Below are 8,238 nucleotides of genomic sequence, written 5' to 3' on the forward strand. Positions count from 1 at the left end.
CCTTTTAGCATTTAACTACATATTTGGTGTGCTCAGAGTTCAAAATCTGTTCCTGTTGCACATGCAGTGTGTGGCATGCATTTTAATGTGCAGGCAGTGACATTGCACTATCAACATCTTGACCTGTTACACACACGTTTTTGTGACCACTTTTAGATGCGAGTTTGAGATCTTTTCACAAAAAGAAAACAGAAGCAGAGAGCAAATATTGCAATCTGTGTCAGCCAGCAGCTTGAGATGAGCCAACCTTCATGTTGAGGATCATCACTGTGATAGGATAGGAGTCTGCAGGTTCTATCATGAGACCAAACAGCAGTTTTCACATTGGAAAAGCCGTCAGATTGCACAGGGAGCATCAGGTCAGGAGCGCACCATACCATGCATATTGTTTTCTTAATTTAGTTGTACACATTGAATTATGGCCCCAGCATCAAACCGAAGAGTTCTGCTCAAAGTTTACCAGGAGAACTGAAATTGTGGCACAACAGCAATGTTTGTGCTCCAACTGCACGTTGCTTTTAGCCAGAATAACACAACTCACTCACTTTGCTCACCAAATTTCCTCCTCACCCCCAAAAAGACATTCAACTTGAAGGGTCGCCGTTTTGACACGGTTTCAGAGATTCAGCGTCCATCACAGATGGTGCCTGACATAATTACATAACAGTACTTCCAGTCAGTGTACCAAGCATGACAGCAGTGCTGTGAGCCATGTATCACTGCACAAGAAGACTACTTTGAAGCGGATGGCGGCTAAATTTAAATCAGGTACGGTTTTTCATAATTATGTGCAGTCTCAGAACTTTTTGATCACTGCCTTGCATTTCCTTTCTTAAAAAACGTCGGCACGCAACTACTAACCAACCATGTCAGGTTCAACTGTGTGCTGTCCGTCAACAGTTTCCCTTAGGGGGAAATAATAAAGTTAAAGATGAAGTTTGCAGGTTTTTATTCAAAGGGTCACCTCTTTTAGTGAGTTTACTCATGCAATCTGTTCCTCTATTCGAAGAAGCGCCTGTGAGTCAGTCGAGTTTTTGGCCAGAATAAAAATCTGCAGACTGTTTGCTGTCCATGGCATATACTTGGCCACTCCTACTCTAACGGGATCGAGCTTTGCAGATAGTTGTGGTATTATTTCCCTTGGTTTTAAAATACTCGTCTTGGGGACTTCTGCCTCCACCTTAATACAATCAAGGGGAATGGAACTGGGTTTGCGCTCCTCTAAGCACAACAAAAGTAAGACATTTGACACAAATGTCACTATGCCATTTTCATTCAATAGAACTAATTTCTATCAAACATGTTTTAGTAATGTGGTTAAACTTACCCTTTAACATTTAAAGATAGATAAATGCCACACAAATGCTTACAACAGCAGGAAACACAGCAAGGCAAGAGGAACAGTAGCCCCTGACAAATCCAAACCCACAAGACACCACCTTCACCACCACTATTTATCATTTAATGTATTCATCCTCTCCAAACCTAATGCCCTGACAAAGACAGGCTTATTCAGCCCTCCCTAACACAGAGATTAACCACAGACAGACTACACACAGACACCCACACAAAGGAGAGGGAAGAGAGGAACACATACACAGTGGGAGGGGAAGTCAAGAGGAGCGTCGCCTGTTGGGAGAAAAGAGCAACCCAGGAAATAGAAGAGACTTAGGAAGTGTTAGGATGTTACTGACTTACATCCAAGTGTGTAACGTGATCCAGATGTAAAGAGTTGAGTAGCACAAAAGAACTGTTTCCTTATTAATCGATAACAATATTTTTTTGACAATTAATGAGGCAGAGAACCTATTCAGCACATTCACTAGACTTCAAAAATACACACAATATGTTTTAGAGATCAACAAGAAAACTCCAGAGGAAATCTTCTATTTCGAAGTTATAAGGGTCACGGATTTAGGATTAAATCCAAAAAATAAATGAAATAAGGGTTTGCTATTGTTTTAAAATATCATTTATTTTTGTTACGGTCTGTAACCAACACAGTCTGACATTTAGGCCTCAACGGGCAACAGCAACAAATCTTTTTAAAAAACCATCAGAGAGAAGATCAATATGTCATGCTATGCATACAGAGTCTCTCACAGGCTTGTTGGTTATATTTTTCCTTGTTTTGGAACAAAGTGTGCCAGGAAAGCAGCATTAATAGACTGATAAAATAGAGAAAAGGGCTAACTTAACATAGAACAAATACTTGTAATATGAAATACTCTGTTTTCACTGTTATTAGGGAGAATTTTTAATAATCAGGGAGACAGCATTATCAGTCTGCTGTTTCCCCCTAGTGAAATAGTTAAAATCTCTGTCTGGTCATAGATCAAACTCCTAAAAAGTCTCCGTGTATCAAAGCTACATATTCGGTCATTTCATCTTAAAATCATCAGATTTTTAGAACAGCTTCTGCTCAACTATCTGTATTTTGAAAATACTAGTGCATAAAATGTGAATGTTTACAAAGACATTTGTGAAATTTAAACTTTATATATGAAACACTTTGTTTTTTTTAATTTGCTCATCAGCCTACTTTCATCACATTTATTTAGGCACTGAAATTTGAGGCTCTGTTTGAATGTAATCTATATTGTGGTAATCTGATGCACTTATGTGAGCGAGACTTTACTGATAAATTCTCTTCCAGTAAGTGACCAGACAGTAAATGATTTCATTAAGTATCATCTGTAATAGTTTGCTCTGCAATATTTTTTATAGTGATACAACTTGTCATATCAGCTTAATTATCTATTTTTTTTTCACATTTTTGTAATTTTTTGTATTAAAAAGTATTCTGTATGTTTTGCTTTGCTATATTGTAACATGCAGTCACATATGGTTCCGATATCACTACTTGAATTCTGCATTATCATTTTTTATATTAATTTGTGCACAAAGATGGGACTTTTCATTATGGCATTTTTTTTTCTGTCTCCATGTTTCAGCTCACTCAGAGATTATTTGATTCTACTGTCCCATTGAAGAGTCTGAGTTAACGACATACAGAGAAATAACTGAACATTTCAGGATTTTATCTTCAATAGTTTCTGAGATATTGTCATCCAAGCATAGCCCCAGTTTTCAATGCGGAAAAATGAGCTCAAAGTGGGTCAAAAGGCAACTATGTTTTGTTTAAATGTGTGTATTTTAATCTAAAATTTTACAGATTTTAAATATCCAGTTAATGAAATGGTCGAGCAGAAGGCCCCTGAAGACTTGAGATGGAGTGACCCTATTTAGAGTTATTTTTTCCATTAAAACACTCCCTTGCTGCCTTTAAATGACTTGTGTGTGACTCTACACTACTGCTTTTGCTCGAATGTGCAGATCTATGAGGTCTCCACATTCCTCACCTACCTTTTCCTGCTCACTGCAGCTCAAGCACACCAGCTAATCACACCTTTGCTCAAACACTTTAACACTACTCTATGGTACACAATGGAAATGTATATTATTATAGCAATTTATGTTCAACCTCCAAACCTTTTCTGAACAAGAATAATGACATGCAAAGAGTTAAATGGTTCCTTAGGTTTGTTATATGAAACCCCGGAAACCCAACTCTGTCATCGATACATTGCAGTACCAAATTCTTGGCCCTTCCATTTGCTGCTTATTTTACTCTACCTTCAAGCATATAAAAACACCATATGGCATCTTAATAAGGCAACAAACTTGATTTCTTTTGCCAGATGTGGTCTTTAAATGCACGTCTCTCCTGTTATTGCCTCGACTTCACAATGTGTCTCTGTACGAATCACCACTGGTGGGTAAAGCTCCCATTCAAGGGGACAGAGAGAAAACCAGAAGCTCATAAAGAGTCCGTCACAGAGCTCTACCAGCTTGTAGAACAAACAGCTCAAAGGATATGAAAGAAATCCTCCGCTCGGGCTTTTTCTAAAATTTCTTCCAGCCCTCTCCACCCCTCCCTCCTCTCTCAGTCTGACTGCGCTTTCAACCCTCGCTCTCCTCTCTCATCTGAACAAGGACATTCAGTGCATCATCACTAAAAAAAAAAAAAAAGAATGTCATCTCCATCTCCACTCATGGCTGTTGCTATGGCCACAGCAATAAACCTGACTGTGCTGCCTCACTCCAAACTGAGTGAGTGGCTCTATAGGATGTGCTTATGCCCTTTACATGCTCGCTGTGTGAAATCTATGAGGACCCACACACACACACACACACACAAGCAAACACCTACACTGTTCGTCACTCCACACCAGATGCATTGTGGGGGGGGGGGGGGTCCACAGATCTATGCAGCAGGACTAACATAAGTATCGGAGCATCACTTCATCCAGGACATTAGTGTGCTCGTGAATATAGCTTCTGTCTACTTCCTGGTGGCTAAGCTGTTGTAAGGAGCCACTTGAGCAGTCTATTGACAGCTGTCGAGTGCGGCCATAGGGGCAGATTGATGAGCCAGTGTGTTAACTGTCATTTGAGGAGATAGATTACGTTTAGGTAATGACTGGCTGAGCGGTACTAGATGTGGTACGCTGTTCCGTCTCCCTGCCACTGTCACATGCTCATTAAGAGCATCAGAGCATGTCATTAACATACACACATACGCTCACTAAAGCGTATCATTAAATAGATTTAATTATCCAAGTTTCTGAGTCTCTGAATAATGACAACAAGTGCACAGTGTATTCAACTTCCAAACAAATGACTCGTCAGTACATTTCTAATTAGTGCAGAGAAGAGGAAAAAGATTGGTATTAACCTGGGCTTACTCAGTGTGTGTGTGTGTGTGTGTGTGTGTGTGTGTGTGTGTGTGTATTCTCCAGTGATTATATTTCCAGGCAGTGCTGAGCATAGAGGGGCAGGCCTATGTGTATATTCCATTTGGCTTATCAGACGTGTCCAATCCTGAGGTAGATCAGATCGAACTGTAAAAGCTCATTAATTACGGATGGTTGCTGAGCGGCACAGAAAAAAAAAGGTGAAGGAGGCTAGTGAGGGTGAAGTGCGGGGACAAATGGGTGAGGAAATGGATGAGGTACGGTACGGGAAAGCTAAAGCTGAGAAATACTTCTTTAAAAAAAAAAAAAAATCATGCTCTCCAGATGGTTGGGATTTGAGAAGTAAGCAGTCAGCAAACACAGCTTTGGAGATCTGAGGTTAAATGTTGGAGGGCACCTGCTGATGGAGGCTCATAAAGTGTGACACGAGTGAAATAGGATCACACACTCACAGAACACACACAGAGATTAAAAAAAATCCCTTAGTTAAGCATAGTACAGGGAAAATAACATTTGGGGGACACATTATTGGAATAAACATTTTAGTCGAGATGATAAGATTTCATCTTCCTGTATGATTCTCCTCCTTTTACAATTATGCCTCTTTACCTTGTAACTGAAAATATTTGTCAGGAATAGTATTTGTTTGTGAGTCCTGTTGTAATGCCAGGCATGAACGTAACAAGTATAAAATATCAGTTATCAGTCCTCTTGATTCTTTTTACCCGATATCGAGATCAATCAAGAAAAAAGCGTATCAGAAAACCCGTGTTATTATGACTTTACAAAATCTATTATTCATAAAACACAAGAAATAATCCTTTATAGTTCAGTAATAGGCCTCAACAACTTTGTGGTTACCTGCCTGGTGAAAATCTTCTTCTTCCAGTAATGTCATTTACGATTAAAAACCTAGACGTAGCAGTTGTTTAACACAGCGTAAACAAAAATGGTCAAATTATTCTTAAGTCTCTGGGAAATTAGAAAAGACCGTAGCTGCTCTGCCTTCCTGCAGCATCTTTTATGAGCTTCTAAATCATGAGTTCAGTTCAGTATGAAGGTCTTCCAGTGATTGAATTCCGCAGAAACGAGAACCACACTCTAAGCTCCCTCTTCCTCTCTTTCGGTTGTCTCTGTATGCAGTATATATTCACACATACCAACACCACTATAAGCCCGATACACTATTCAAATGATTTCACTAACATCAAATAACACACCTCCTCCTCCTGTTTTTTTGCCGTTACATTTTACCTCCACTACCGTATGTTACTTGCCAATTTGCCAACAACTTACAGAGCAGCTATCGACGCAGCTAATCAGAGCAGCAGAGTCTGAGAACTCGCATGGCAAAGACACACACACCGGGCATGTACAAGCACACATGCATGTAGACTGGTGCACCTCCTTTTTCCATTAGCTGGTGACAGACTCCCAGATGAATAAAACATAGCAGATGATCATGCTGCAGCCTTCAGATTAAAGCTCACACATACATACATGCAAACACACGCAGACACTGTACAGTCACATTTACGGCGGTACATGAGAAACCAATTCCTATTAGTCACACCCACCTCCAGGTCAGAGATAATCATAAAAAGTAATTGGTACACACTCTTGAATATATTAATGTTTGATCTGAGCTCTGTTGAACTCCCACATATCCATTCTACAGACTGGTATTATAGCACAGTGTGTTAATCAAAAATTCCCTGAACTCCCAAGATTTTTCCAAATGATTTTCTTATTTTCTACCAGATGCTAATATCTGATTGCTAGTGTCTTCTCATTGATTAACAATCAAGTTGTTCTTTATATGAATGAAGAAAAATGTTTTTTGTCCTCGTTTTATTTATTCAACAATAGTAGATATATCTCCAAAATCAGACATTGCATTGATTTCTGTCAAATAAAGTAACACAGTCCTTGCCTTTATTGTATCCAGAACAATCATGCTTACTCTTTTGCATAGTTACCATCCAAATACCCTCTCAAAATCAGGAAAAATTGGTCATATTTTAGAAATGAACCTCAATCCTATATTTTCAATACCATACTTCAGTTCAGTTGTATCAATGTTAAGGTCAGTTACATATAGAAATGATGTGATACTGAAAAAATGTAATGTTCTCAAGTGCTGTTGCCGAGAATTTTAACTTCACGATCACGTGCACATGATGTCCACTAACTTCAGGGTGTCGGTTGTGTGCTTCTTGAGAAAACAATATAACTCATAAATTGCAGCTGTGAACAATTAATTGGTTTCAAATTGAACCATGAAACCCTGAAAATAGCAAACTGCAAAGGCTTCACTTTGGGATATACAGGTTGTGGGTACTAAATAATGAGGCTAATGCTGCAACTCAATTTATTTTAATTCAATCAGACATAAACTTTCAGGGGTTGTTTATCATTAATCGGTGTATATTACTTGGTATATGAACACTGCAGTTTTACTAACAAAAGCCCAGTGTCATTATCTAATAGCCACAATTCCTAAATTCTGCAGCATGCTTGACCCAAACTTTAAACTGTTTTACAAATTCATCCCGTCTTACTGCGAGTCACTCTTTTCACAGTTTCTCATGTAGCAATGCTCCATCACATTTGAAATCTATTACACAGGGTATATTTATCTGAAGCTTCTCCTTTTAAAAAAGTCTCTCAGGAAAAAAACAAATAAACAGATATTTTGTATAACACATCTGCTACTGTTGTTGGCCTTTACCAACAAAGGCAAAAAAGCTTTAAAGACAAACTAACAGAGCTAATCACTGTTTCCAGTTTTTTCTGCCAAGGTCTTAACATTAGCTTCCTCGTTTATTAGCACATTTACTTTTCTGTGTCTACACTGTGCAAAGTCAGAGGTTCTCCAGAAAGGTATTTGTCAAGTATAATAAATTCTATACACTGCATAGAGGATTAAATTTGTAATGCCCCAGGTACACACTATAATCAGAAAATGCCATTAGCGCTGCCATTTGTGTCAAAGCTACTTGTGTATGCATGAGACTGGTTAAAAAAGCAAGTTCATCATGTCCTTTACAGTCACCAAATGTAGTTATCATAACCCACACTGCAGCTTGGATCAGGTACTATACTTCAAGTGTGCTCCATGCAACACATTAAATTATCATCACAATAACTATGAGACAGAATTCCTGGTAAATAATCCATATTATGGACATTTACAGGCTTAGAATTTTGCTTTTGGGGTGTACTAGAATATGTTTGCATGCTTTCAAGTTAAAGAAACACATTTTTCTCATATTGTGCAACACTCCACTGTACTGAAATTAGGATATTCAAGGACAGAACAGACTAAAAAATGTTTTTTATGCAAGAGCCATAATTGCTCTAAACAATACCAAATATTAACACAAAATGTAAGAGCAATAACAATCATGCATGTGCAATAATCTGATGATGTGAAATGATTGTTTATATGTGGATGAAATGGTTTTTTTTGTTTGTTTTT

This window comes from Acanthochromis polyacanthus, chromosome 4, assembly GCF_021347895.1.
Source record: "Acanthochromis polyacanthus isolate Apoly-LR-REF ecotype Palm Island chromosome 4, KAUST_Apoly_ChrSc, whole genome shotgun sequence".
NCBI classification, from domain to species: Eukaryota; Metazoa; Chordata; class Actinopteri; family Pomacentridae; genus Acanthochromis; species Acanthochromis polyacanthus.